We start from the raw sequence: 12,034 nt of genomic DNA on the forward strand, positions 1-12,034 counted from the left end.
CCTAAGTGACTTGGGCATGTTCTCTCCCCTCCTTTGAGCCTCAGTTAGTTCATCTATAAAAGGAGGAGGCATTCCACTTCCAGGAAGATGGAATAGACATTTCCTTATTCCTCCCACTAAGTATAACTAAAAACCTTGGATCTTACGTATATAACAAATATAAGAAGACTGAAAAGTGGAGAAAAGAAGGAAGACTGGCTAGGGACCTCAGGTCTACAGTGATGGTAAGTTCCCAGGGGGTTGTTTTTGTTTGCTTGCTTTGTTTTGTTTTGCCTTATCTATCTCAGACATGGAGCTGAAGAAGCCAGAAACCCAAAATGCCAATGGGCACAGATAAATAAAAAGACTCCAACAGAAGCCTGCTCTCTCTAAGCCACAGGACCAAGAAAGGGGCAGCCTAGTAAGCTAGAAAACTTGTAGACAATAATCTCTTTACTCCAACCAAACACCACAGAAAAAAAAAATTCTGGCCTAACCCTCACTCACAGCAGCAAAGGAAAGTGGGGAGGCTAGAATTCCACCCTCACCCAGCTGTAATGAGGTGCACCCCACCAACCCCAAGCAGAGTGGTATCAGAAAAGGCCGAGTGTAGAGTGAAGACTTTCATCACCACTGGGCAGTACTGAGGTGCTCCTCTCACTTAATGCAGGGGTGGTGTCAGAAAGGCCTAGTGGAGAGTCAGGACATTAACCACCCACCCAGCATTAATGAGTACACATATACACAGACACACACACACAGACACACATTCTCACCCCACAATGGTGAAGGACATGTGGGGAGAAGAAACAAGGTATTTCTGCCTCCCAGCCAGTGTGTTATCAGTGGAGGCCTCATGGGGAGCCAGAACTCCCACCCCTCCCTGGAAATAATGAGGAATGCTTCCTGCCTAGTTGTCAACAGAACCTGAGAGATGACCTCTACCTCCACCAACCAGTAATGAGGTGGTACCCATGCCATCCCTGTTGGAGTGTTGTCTGAATAAGCTAGCTAAAACAGAATGTTTAAATAAAATCTGGTGTCTCATAGCATGATACTCAAAATGTCCATGTTTTAATAAAAATCACTTGTCATACCAAGAATCAAGAAAATCTCAACTTGAATGAATGGAAAAAGATGATAAATAGATGACAACACTGAGACAACAGAGATGTTATAATTATCTGGAAAAGATTTTAGAATAGTCATCCTAAAAAAATGCTTTAAAGAGCATTTATAAGTATGCTGGAAACATGAAACAAATAGAAAGTCTCAGCAAAGAAATAGAAGATATAAAAAAATACCAAATGGAAATTTTAGAATTGAAAAATACAGTGCCAAAATTAAAAATCCAAAGAATAGGCTCAACAGAATGGAAAAGGCAAAATTAATAATAATTATAAAGGAACTAGAAGATAGAGCAATAGGAATTACCCAATCAGAACAACAGAGAAAATAAATTGAAAAAAAAAAATTCCTGGGAGCCTCAGGAACCAAAGTTCTAGCATTGTCATAGTAACAGAAGGAGAAAAGGGTGGGGCTGAAGTACTTGAAGAAATAATGGCTAAAAATTACTCAAATTTGACAGAAGACATAAACCTACAGATTTAAGAAGCTGAGTGAGCCCCAAATAGGATAAATCCAGAAAAACTCACACCAAAAAAATTGTAGTCAAATTTCTAAATGCTAAAGGCAAAGAAAAAAATCTACCTAAAGGGGAAAAAACAATTCAAATGACAGCAGCTTTCTCATTAGCAACCATAGAGGCCAGAAGGAAGTGGCACAATGTTTTTCAGTCACTGAAAGAAAAGAGCTCTCAATCCAGAATCCTATACTGTTTCTCCTACATCAGCCTAGAGGTCAGTAGATTATAGGGTAAGACCTTAAACAAGTTGATGGTGCTCAGGAATGAAGGGGAAATCGAGACATTCTCAGATGAAGTAAAAATAAGAGAATTTGTCACCAGCAGACCTACCTAAAAGAATGGCTAAATGTAACCATTCTGTTCTCCAAACAGAAAGGAAATGATAAATAGAGAATCTTGAAACATCAAGAAGGAAGAAAGAATAATGGAAAAAGTAAAAATGTGGGTAGATGCAATGCATTTTCCTTGTAAAGGAAATAAGTGATGAGTTAGCTATTTATATAGTGTAATACTTAGGGCAGCCACTAAAAAAAGCTATACAAAAAGGTCCACTTAAAAAAACCTATAGATAAATCAAAATGAAATTCTAAAAATGTTCAACTAACCAACAGGAAGTCAGGTAAAAGAAAAAGAAATGAAAACCAGAGAGAACAAGCAAAAAACAAAAAATAAAATGGAAACCTTTACCCATAACATATCAATATTTACATTAAGTGTAAGTGGTCTAAATACACCAATTAAAAGACAGGGATTGGCAGAGTGGATTTAAAAACATTACCCAACTATATGCTGTCTACAAGAAATCCAGTTCAAATATAACGATATAAGCAGATTGGAAGTAAAAGGTTGGGAAAAGATTTATTATGCAAGCATTAATCAATGGAAAGTAGGAGTGGTTGTATTGATACAAGACAGAGTAGATGTAAGAGCCAAGAAGATTACCAGAGACAGAGAGGGATTTATATAATGATAAAAGAGTCAATTCAATTCACTAAGGAGATATAGAAATCATAAATATGTATGCACCAAACAACAAAGCCACAAAATATGTGAAATGATAGGAGAAATAGACAAATCTGTAATTACAGTTAGAGACTTCAACACCCCTCTTTCAACAATAGATAGAACAACTAGACAGAAAGTCATTAAGGATATAAAAGAACTCAACAACACCATCAACCAACAGGATCTAATTGATATTTGTAGAATATCAGCAGAATCAGGAGAACATATTATTTTCAAGGACTCACAGAACATAAAACAAACTTCAACACATTTAAAATAATTGAAATCAAACAGAGACTATCCTCAGACCACAGTGGAATCAAACTAGAAATCAATAACAGAAAGTTAATAGGAAAGTAAATAACACACTTCGAAAAAATCCGTGAGTCAAAGAGGAAGTCAAAGGAAACTAAAAGGTGGGAAATAATGAAGAGCAGAAATCAATGAAATTGAAAATAGAAAATGTTACATACTGTATGATTCTATTTATATAACATTCTTGAAGTGACAAAATTATGGAAATAGAGAACAGATTAGTAGTTTCTAGGGACTAAGGGTGGGGCGGGGTAGTGAGGGTATGGAGTGGGGAGGTAGGTATTGGGGACAGGAGAGAAGTAGAGGTGTCTACAAAAGGGTAGTAGGAGGGATCCTCATGGTGATGGAATTAATCTGTATCTTGACTGTATCGATGTCAATATCTGGGTTGTGATGTTCTGCTGTAGTTTTGCAAGATGCTATCATGGGGGAAACTGGGTAGAGGTTACATGGCATCTCTCTGTATTGTTTCTTAACAGTTACATCTGAATCTACAATGATCTAAAATAAAAAGTTAAATTTTTAAAAAGGAGTCAGAACTAGATCATAGCTAACTTCTGTGTACTAGTCACTGTTTTAAGCACTTTGCATGTACCACCTCATTTGATTCTCACAACAACCCTTTTTATAAGGGTAGGCATTATTATGGTAATATTTTAAGGAAAAGAAGGCATAGAGAGGTTAAGTAAATTGCCCAAGGTCACACAACTAGTAAGATCCCAAACTGGAATTCAGTCTCAAGTCTGTCTGACTCCAGAATCTGTGTTCTAAATAATCTTAAGTGCAAAATAATATTCATAAAAGTGAAAAGTTCAGTGCCAAAAGAATATCTATCAATCTATCTATCTATCTATCTTTAGGAGATATATATATATATATATATATATATATATATATATATATATATATGATGAAAACATAAATTCAGTTGAATCATTCTTAGTAAAGAGAAGAGTCAAAGACCATTTGAACTGGATCCCAGTGTTTTTTAATTGTCCTCCATTGTGGAAAGCTGTATTTCTTACAAGGATGTTTATTTCCTGAAAAGGGCTATCAAAATTTCCCATAAAGCAGACTTGTTTTGATCACCTTGCTATTGTTTCTCCAACATCAGCCTAGAGGTCAGTAGATTCTAAGGTAAGGCCTTAAACAAGTTGATGGTGCTCAGGAAGAAAGAGTGCTGTTTAGTGCACAAGGATCCACCCTATCTCATCAATTTCAGTTCATTAGGGAGAGAAGAGTTATCAAAGGAGCCTAAACTGACTTTTCAGCTGGAGACCCCTCTTTCTGAGAAGGGACAGTGGCCCTCTTGGAGAGAGACTAATATGTGCCATTGCTTATTTGATGACATTTTGCATGGCTTTCATACTGATTCCCTTTTCCATCTGAACCACCTGCAGCTATCAATGGGCACGTTAGGTTTTGGTTTCATTGCCACTTACCTTCCGGAGTCTGTCATCAATGCTTACCTGGCTGCCACAGCACTACATATCATGCTGTCCCAGATGACTTGCATCTTCGGGATAATGATTAGTTTCCACTCTGGTCCCATCGCCTTCTTCTATGTGAGTAATATCAGCCCTCACCCCAGAATTACAAATGCCCTTCCTCTTGCCTCCAGAGAGAACTGGACCCAGGTGGAGAAATTCCTGCCCATTCCCAAAAGGTGGCTCAGCTCATAGGCAGCTCAGTCAGGAGGATCCTTAAAAATAATTTCCTCTCTGTTTGATTTGAGGCTTGTATAATTGCAGATGCCAGTTGGATCATGCTTTCAGTTGCATCAGAGTTTCCAGGACAGCCTTTTAAAGGAGCACTGTTTAAATTAAAATGCGGTCTTTAAGATACTGTGCCTATCATAGTTCCTCCCATTATATGCCCCATAACAAGCATGTGTCCCAGAACATCTAAAGAACATATAATATCCAGGTAGTCCCTGAATGCAAGAATGGGGTAGGAGCCAAGCTAAATAATATATTCGGTCTAGGAAAATTAATGATGAAAAGGCTGATAAACAGAACTCCTGGGTCCTTTCCATTACACTGAAACATATAAAGTTATTCTCTCTTTATTGAACTTATAACTGTATATTTAAATGTCTGTTTTTCAACTTTTAAAAAATACATATTCCCCCCAGGAGTGCTTGCCCTCACTGTTCTAGTAATGTATGTACAGACCTTTGCACCCAGCAATGCTGCCAGGATCTCCTTTTTGAACTAATCTAGAAAGATTTAGGCAATTATTATATCCCTTTCTAAACCTCTGTAATTTTGTTTTCTTTCAGAACATAGTTAACTACTGTATAGCTCTCCCAAAAGCTAATTCTACCAGCATTCTACTATTTCTAACTGCTATAGTGGCTCTGAGGATCAACAAATGTATCAAAATTTCTTTCAATAGGTATCCCATCGAGTTTCCCATGGAATTCGTGCTGGTAGGTATTTTTGATGCCTCAAATTCATGGCTCACATAATTTTAAATACCGACCTTATTTTTCAATTAAAAAAAAAAAGTGAGTAACCTAAGGGAAAAGTTCAGTGGAGACTGTAAAACTAAGTATAATAAAAAACAAAACAAAACACATACATTGAATTGTGACAACGCTGAATTCATTTAGTTTTAAAACTAGCTTATATTTTATAACCTGCTTATTTTCAAAGTACTTTTCTCTACTGCTTTTTCATAGTATTTCAAAAATAGAGGTTTTTATTTTCCTTTAAAACAGTAATACAGGCTCATGCTAGAAATTTTGGAAAACATAAAAAAGTAAAAAACAGAAAAACAAAACCCAATTCCTATAGTTGCACCCAAAGTGATATTTTTGTATTTTCAGTTCTTCACTCTATTGTTCTTTCAGTATTTTCTTCATTGACTACTATATGACAGGCCTATGCTTGGAGAATTTCTATCTTTTTCTATGTAGAGGGTTTGTTTCTGTTTTAAGTAGTTGTGATCATACTGTTTCCTTTCATCCTCACTATGCTACAGTAAAGAAATTGAGGCAAACGTGATGTTAAATGAGTTACCTAACCCATGTCGCTAGTATATGGCAGAGTTAGGGCTCATCACTGTCCAATAATAACATTTCTTGTTTCTTTTGTTAAATCTACCAACAAAATTTATCTTTTGCAGTTATAACTCACATTTTTATAGTGATAAAGAGATTTGCATAAATAAGTCATTATTTTTAAATCAGTATTCCTCCTATTGGGATCTGAATTCTTGGATGTCCATGAGAATTACCACCTTAAGAAGGATCCTGCAGCAGAAATAAAGTTCACCAAATATCCATGTGTTCCCCACCCCGTCAGCCCCAATTCCTAGCCTCCCTTGAAGTTAGGAGGGACCACGTGACTTCTGGGCCAAAGCACAGGAGAACAGATATGAGTCCCCAGGCTCTCCCTTCCCCTGCTGTGGTGATCATAGAGGCTATATGTTGAGACAGTGGAATCCTCAGGTGGAATCAGCCTGGATCCCTGAAGCATTGTTTGCAAATAAGCTGTCCTAGAAAGCCACAAGTCCACAAAGGACTTCATGTGAGCAAAAGCAATAATAATAGTAATAATAATAATAAAACTTCTATGTGCTTAGACACTAAGATCTCATGGTTTGTACATTCTCACAGTATAACCTATCCGTTACTAACTAATACAGGTATCTACTCTTCAAGATTGAAAAAACACTGCTTTGGGTATTGAGACCAAGCTCTGTCTCGTAACTGTTGCCTACTTCTTATGTAGGTGCATACTTTTTCTTCCCTTGAGTAGACAAAAAGCTGTTAACTCAGAAAGACCAGAAGCTGAAAGGCTGCCCTAGAGCCCAGGGAACAATGTGTTTACAGAGTTTGGGAGTGGAAGCAAGGGCAACCTATCCTTTTCATGGAACTCAGTCCAGCTCTGGCACCTTAAGATATGTGACTTTGTGATCACCAGCAGGCAGGCATGACACAGATATCAGCCCTCTCACAAGAGACATCAGCAGGAGGGATCATAGTGATGCTTCTTTAAGCAGCCTCAGAGGCAATGGACATTTATCAGGGTTGTCAGGAAACAAGAGAAGTAAGAGTGTAGAGGATGCTGTGGGTTGACTACAGCTGACAGACTGGTTTGTGAGCCATGGTTAAAATGTACCTTTGGGGAAGACTGTAAATAATTAGGAAATACTGTGGGGTGAAGTGGGGGAGGAGGCTGAAGTCCAGCAATAAAGTGAGTGGAGGCTTAGAATTATTGCAATTTAGGCATTAAATATTTTTGTGACCTAATTTGTACTCATAGGTTATTGAAGCCTGCAATATACTACATATACCTATGGCAAGTCAACTGATGGGGACAGAGTTGTGTTTTTTTTGTTTTCTTTTTTCCTTCTGCCACATGGCAGGGATTAGAGATGCAGTTTAGAACCCAATAAAGTTCTCCCTGGTTCCCCTGGCAACTGAGAAAATGGGAAGAAGAGGATGAGAGTTGCTATGGCCTGAGGTATAAAAGGCTTCTCAACCTCTAACAAACTACTGCTTAGATGAGATGTGCTGGAGGAAACTGCACACACCCACCAGTCCTTAAGATAGTAATTTCAAATATTTAGGAAAATTTTCAAGGCAATAGCTAGGATCCAGGTAGAATATATTGAATATACTGACAAATAATTCACAAGTCCCTTAGCTATATGAAATTGTATATACTACATGTTCATAATTATGTATAAATATACACATAATATGTATACAGCAAACTCCCAAAACAGTGTCAACAGTAGTCATCTTTGTGTGGCTTATTTCTGCTTTTTAATTTTCCATATCTTCTTCATTTTCCTTTATGAGCAAGTTTTATCTTTATAGTGGAAATAAAAGAATTCCTTGGCTATGTGCCACCCTTCTTGCTCCTTAATTATATAAAGACTAGGACTTTTCTTTTCTGTTCCAAGCTGTGGTCCATATTTTTTTATCCATTCTGATCTGTGGGCTTCCTAGAGGCCTTCATCTTATCAGAGCATCACAGGTAAACTGTTTTCCTGCTCGACATCTGGTTGAACTCTCAGAGTTGATGCTGGGAAAAGATATGTGTATTAGGGAGAATGGAGTGAAGCAAATATATGATTATTTTAAAATCTAGGCCTTAAGGTCTCTTGTCTCTGGCTTAATTTACTTTAGTGAGAGGTCTTCATAAGATGAAATAGCTGCTAGAATGTTTATTTCCTCCTTAGTTGTAAGTCAGGGCCTGGAAAGGAGAACTGCCATTTTTAGAAGTAAAGTAAATGAAAGATAAAGGGAAGTAATTGCTTTGCTAAAGACAGTTTTGCTTTGTGGTATCAAATGCTGCTCCATATTATTAAGGGTTAGTCAGTAATATGATTCTCAGTATACCTCAGCAATCCCCTAAAAGGTTTAACTATATTGATACTGTGTACCTTGATCTAAAAAGCTTAAAAACAGAGACCTTGATATAGCATTACCTGAAAACCTGTTTATATCACATAGATTTTTTTTTTAAACATCATTTTATTGAGATATATTCACATACCACGCAGTCATACAAAACAAATTGTACTTTCGATTGTTTACAGTACCATTACATACTTGTACATTCATCACCTAAATCAATCCCTGACACCTTCATTAGCACACACACAAAAATAACAAGAATAATAATTAGAGTGAAAAAGAGCAATTGAAGTAAAAAAGAACACTGGGTACCTTTGTCTGTTTGTTTGCTTCCCCTACTTTTCTACACATCCATCCATAAACTAGACAAAGTGGAGTTTGGTCCTTATGGCATTCCCAATCCCACTGTCACCCCTCATAAGCTACATTTTTATACAACTGTCTTCGAGATTCATGGGTTCTGGGTTGTAGTTTAATAGTTTCAGGTATCCACCACCAGCTACCCCAATTCTTTAGAACCTAAAAAAGGTTGTCTAAAGTGTGCGTAAGAGTGCCCACCAGAGTGATCTCTCGGCTCGTTTTGGAATCTCTCTGCCACTGAAGCTTATTTCATTTCCTTTCACATCCCCCTTTTGGTCAAGAAGATGTTCTCCATCCCACGATGCCGGGTCTACATTCCTCCCCGGGAGTCATATTCCATGTTGCCAGGGAGATTCACTTCCCTGGGTGTCTGATCCCACGTAGGGGGGAGGGCAGTGATTTCACCTTTCAAGTTGGCTTAGCCAGAGAGAGAGGGCCACATCTGAGCAACAAAGAGGCATTCAGGAGGAGACTCTTAGGCACAAATACAGGGAGGCCTAGCCTCTCCTTTGCAGCAACCGTCTTCCCAAGGGTAAAACTTATATATCACATAGATTTTTAAGGTTGATGGAGACAGAGAATTCCAGATCATCCCTTGGTTCCCTTAATTGTGTCAGAGACCAAGGCTAATGTTGGTTTTCATTCTTGATACAAAGCTAACAAGTGCTTAGGGAACCAAAAGAGTCAGAAAGGAGCCCTGCCTTTCTTCCTCTACTGAAATGGCCCTGCATCTCTACCCAACCTCCATGCATAGGGATTGCCACATGTTCATTTCTTATCCTGCCAGAGGCTAAAGGCACCTCTGCTCTTGGAAGCAATGCACAGTACTTAGATGATCATTTGCCGCCTTTTTCCCCCCATATAGATTGTTGGCTTCACTATTATTGCAAACAAGATCAGCATGGTTACAGAAACCAGCAGGATGCTTGTTGAGATGATTCCTTACAGGTGGGTAATTCTACTTTGCAGGAGTGCTTTCCCCTTTCTGTTACCTTCTTTCAGCCCTTGACCACATACGGATTAATAGTCTCTCTTAGTAGTCTCTGGCCACAGCCAAATTGGGATCATGGCCCAAAATTCATTTTGGAACACATTGGTTTATAAAAGCGCAAGGAGTGGGACAAGCCCCTCCTTGTGCTTTCTCTGGCCAGTCTCTGTCTCTCTTTCCTTAATTGGGCCAATTCCCTCACCCAAGAAAGCTGATGGATGCACTGAATACTAAAGAGACCAAAACTTTTTTTTGTTTTTTGTTTTCATAGTGCATTGTGGACCTTCCCAACCTCCATACCCATCTGATTAACTCACAAGGATGGGACAAGACATAACTGTTTTCCTAGCCTCTCCTGAGACTCTGTGCCCGGGGGATGAAAGTTCCTTCTGCCTTCACCTACTTAGACTGAATTGGTACCCTTGAGCAACATTATTTTATTGCTCTGGATAGAAAGCTACCTTCAAATAGTCTGACATAATGAAGTTTTTAAGAACTCACAATGACTTTACATAATAATGCCTGCCAGTGACTATGGGGCAGCACTCTTGCTTCTGTTAGGAATTGATAATCTCCTTAACCTTGGTCGGATTAATCACTTCCTCTAAGAAAGGCTGCAGTTTCTTGACTCATCCTTAGGCTTTTGAAGAGCATTGCTTATTTCCTCACATTGGACAACAGGGAATACTGCAAAGGGTGGCCAGGGATGCTGGTTAAACTCCAGAATAACAAATGTAGACTACTTTGACACAACCGGATTTAACTAGTCTCAATATCCTAACAATTCTCATTGAAATCTGTTGATGGCAAAATCCACTTGAAATTCTATTCAATTTTTAAAAAAAGATGTAAACAGACACCATGTAGGCACCAGGCAAAACAAAAATAAAAATATAGTCATTGCCCTCAGAAAAAAAATAACAGTAACAACGGGATTGATGCTTTACACATTTATTTTATTTCATTTGATCTTCTTTTTATAGCTGAGGAAACTAAGGCTTTCCAAGTTTAAATGACTTACTCAAGATCACATGGTTAGTCAGTGTCAGAGCTACCATTTGAACCAATTTCTATTTAATTCCAAAGTCCATGATTATAACCAATCTATTATACCTACTCAATATACTTCTGTTGTTAATGACTTAAAACCACACAGCCAATTTTTGTCTACACAGATAGACAAGTAAATATTTTAAAATATAATTTTAGGTGTTACTTTGAACTTCTTTCTTTACTATGTATTTATCCAGGGTCACTAGGGACTAAAAAAATTGACTAATTTAAGTTAGTGCCCTCCATGTCCATGTCTCCTTTAACCTAATTTGCTAATAAAGAATTGAATGTTACAGAAGAGAACAGTAGGAAACAGAAACAGTAGTTTGTGTTGTTATATTAAAAATTCAAATTTTACTAATATAGATTTGGCTAATAAATTACATTTACTATAAACAGCCACATTCTTACCTAACTTCTTAAAAAGGACAAAAGGGGGAAATTTGACAAAAAGTCAAAAATCTGCCATCCATCATTCAGATATGTTCCTATCTAGCTTGATACCAGCAAAATACTAAAGTGCTTATATGTTATAAGTTACAAATAGGGTATTAAAAAAAACATAGTGCAGGAAAAATATTTAAAATAGGAGTTGTGATCCATGAGTGTAAGTAACAGAATGAGGAGATAGGATGGGAGATAGTACTGAAATGGTAAAAGTGGAGGAAAGTTTCCTAGTTTAAGGGAAATGAATTTAAAATTCATGAACTAATTAAGAAAATGTATTTAAAAAGTAATTGCTAGCTTTGCAGAAAAATTCATCTCAAAATTTCTTTAAAAGTAATTTTCCTAAGTATATTAAAGATTTTTTTTTCATTTTACTGAATTTAGATTTTTACAAAATTTTCAGAAGTAAATCAATTATTGAGTCATACATATCTGTTTCTTTGATGGAATGATCAAAATAATCAAAAGAGTAAACATTTCAAATAGCAAAATTATCTAAGACATTTAGAATTGTCATATTTTGCTGACTTAGAAAGCAATCTAGAAAAATGGAAATTGAAGAATATTTGTGCTTCCAAATTCAGATTAAAGGATTATTTCACTATGGATCGGAGGAAAAAAATACCCACCCACCCCCCAAATCATATAGTCCCCCTCCCTTTTTTTTTTCAGTTGATTGTCAAGATGAATTTTCAAATGTTAAACCGATGTGGAATTCTTGGGATAAATCCCACTTGGTCATGGTGTATTATCATTATATATTTATTTTACTAAAATGTTATTAAGAATTTTTGCGTTTATGTTCATGAGGTCTCTAGTTTTCTTTCCTTGTAATGTCTTTGTCTAGTTTTGATATCAGAGTACTATT

At 37.1% G+C, this 12,034-nt stretch overlaps 1 protein-coding gene across 3 annotated transcripts in view; it reads left to right on the forward strand.

Moving 5' to 3' along the window:
* Positions 1–12,034, forward strand: part of SLC26A8 (solute carrier family 26 member 8) — a 103,669-nt gene that overhangs the window by 30,758 nt on the left and 60,877 nt on the right. The window lies entirely within an intron of this gene.

Source organism: Choloepus didactylus, chromosome 7 (genome assembly GCF_015220235.1).
Source record: "Choloepus didactylus isolate mChoDid1 chromosome 7, mChoDid1.pri, whole genome shotgun sequence".
In the NCBI taxonomy this organism is placed as follows: domain Eukaryota; kingdom Metazoa; phylum Chordata; class Mammalia; order Pilosa; family Megalonychidae; genus Choloepus; species Choloepus didactylus.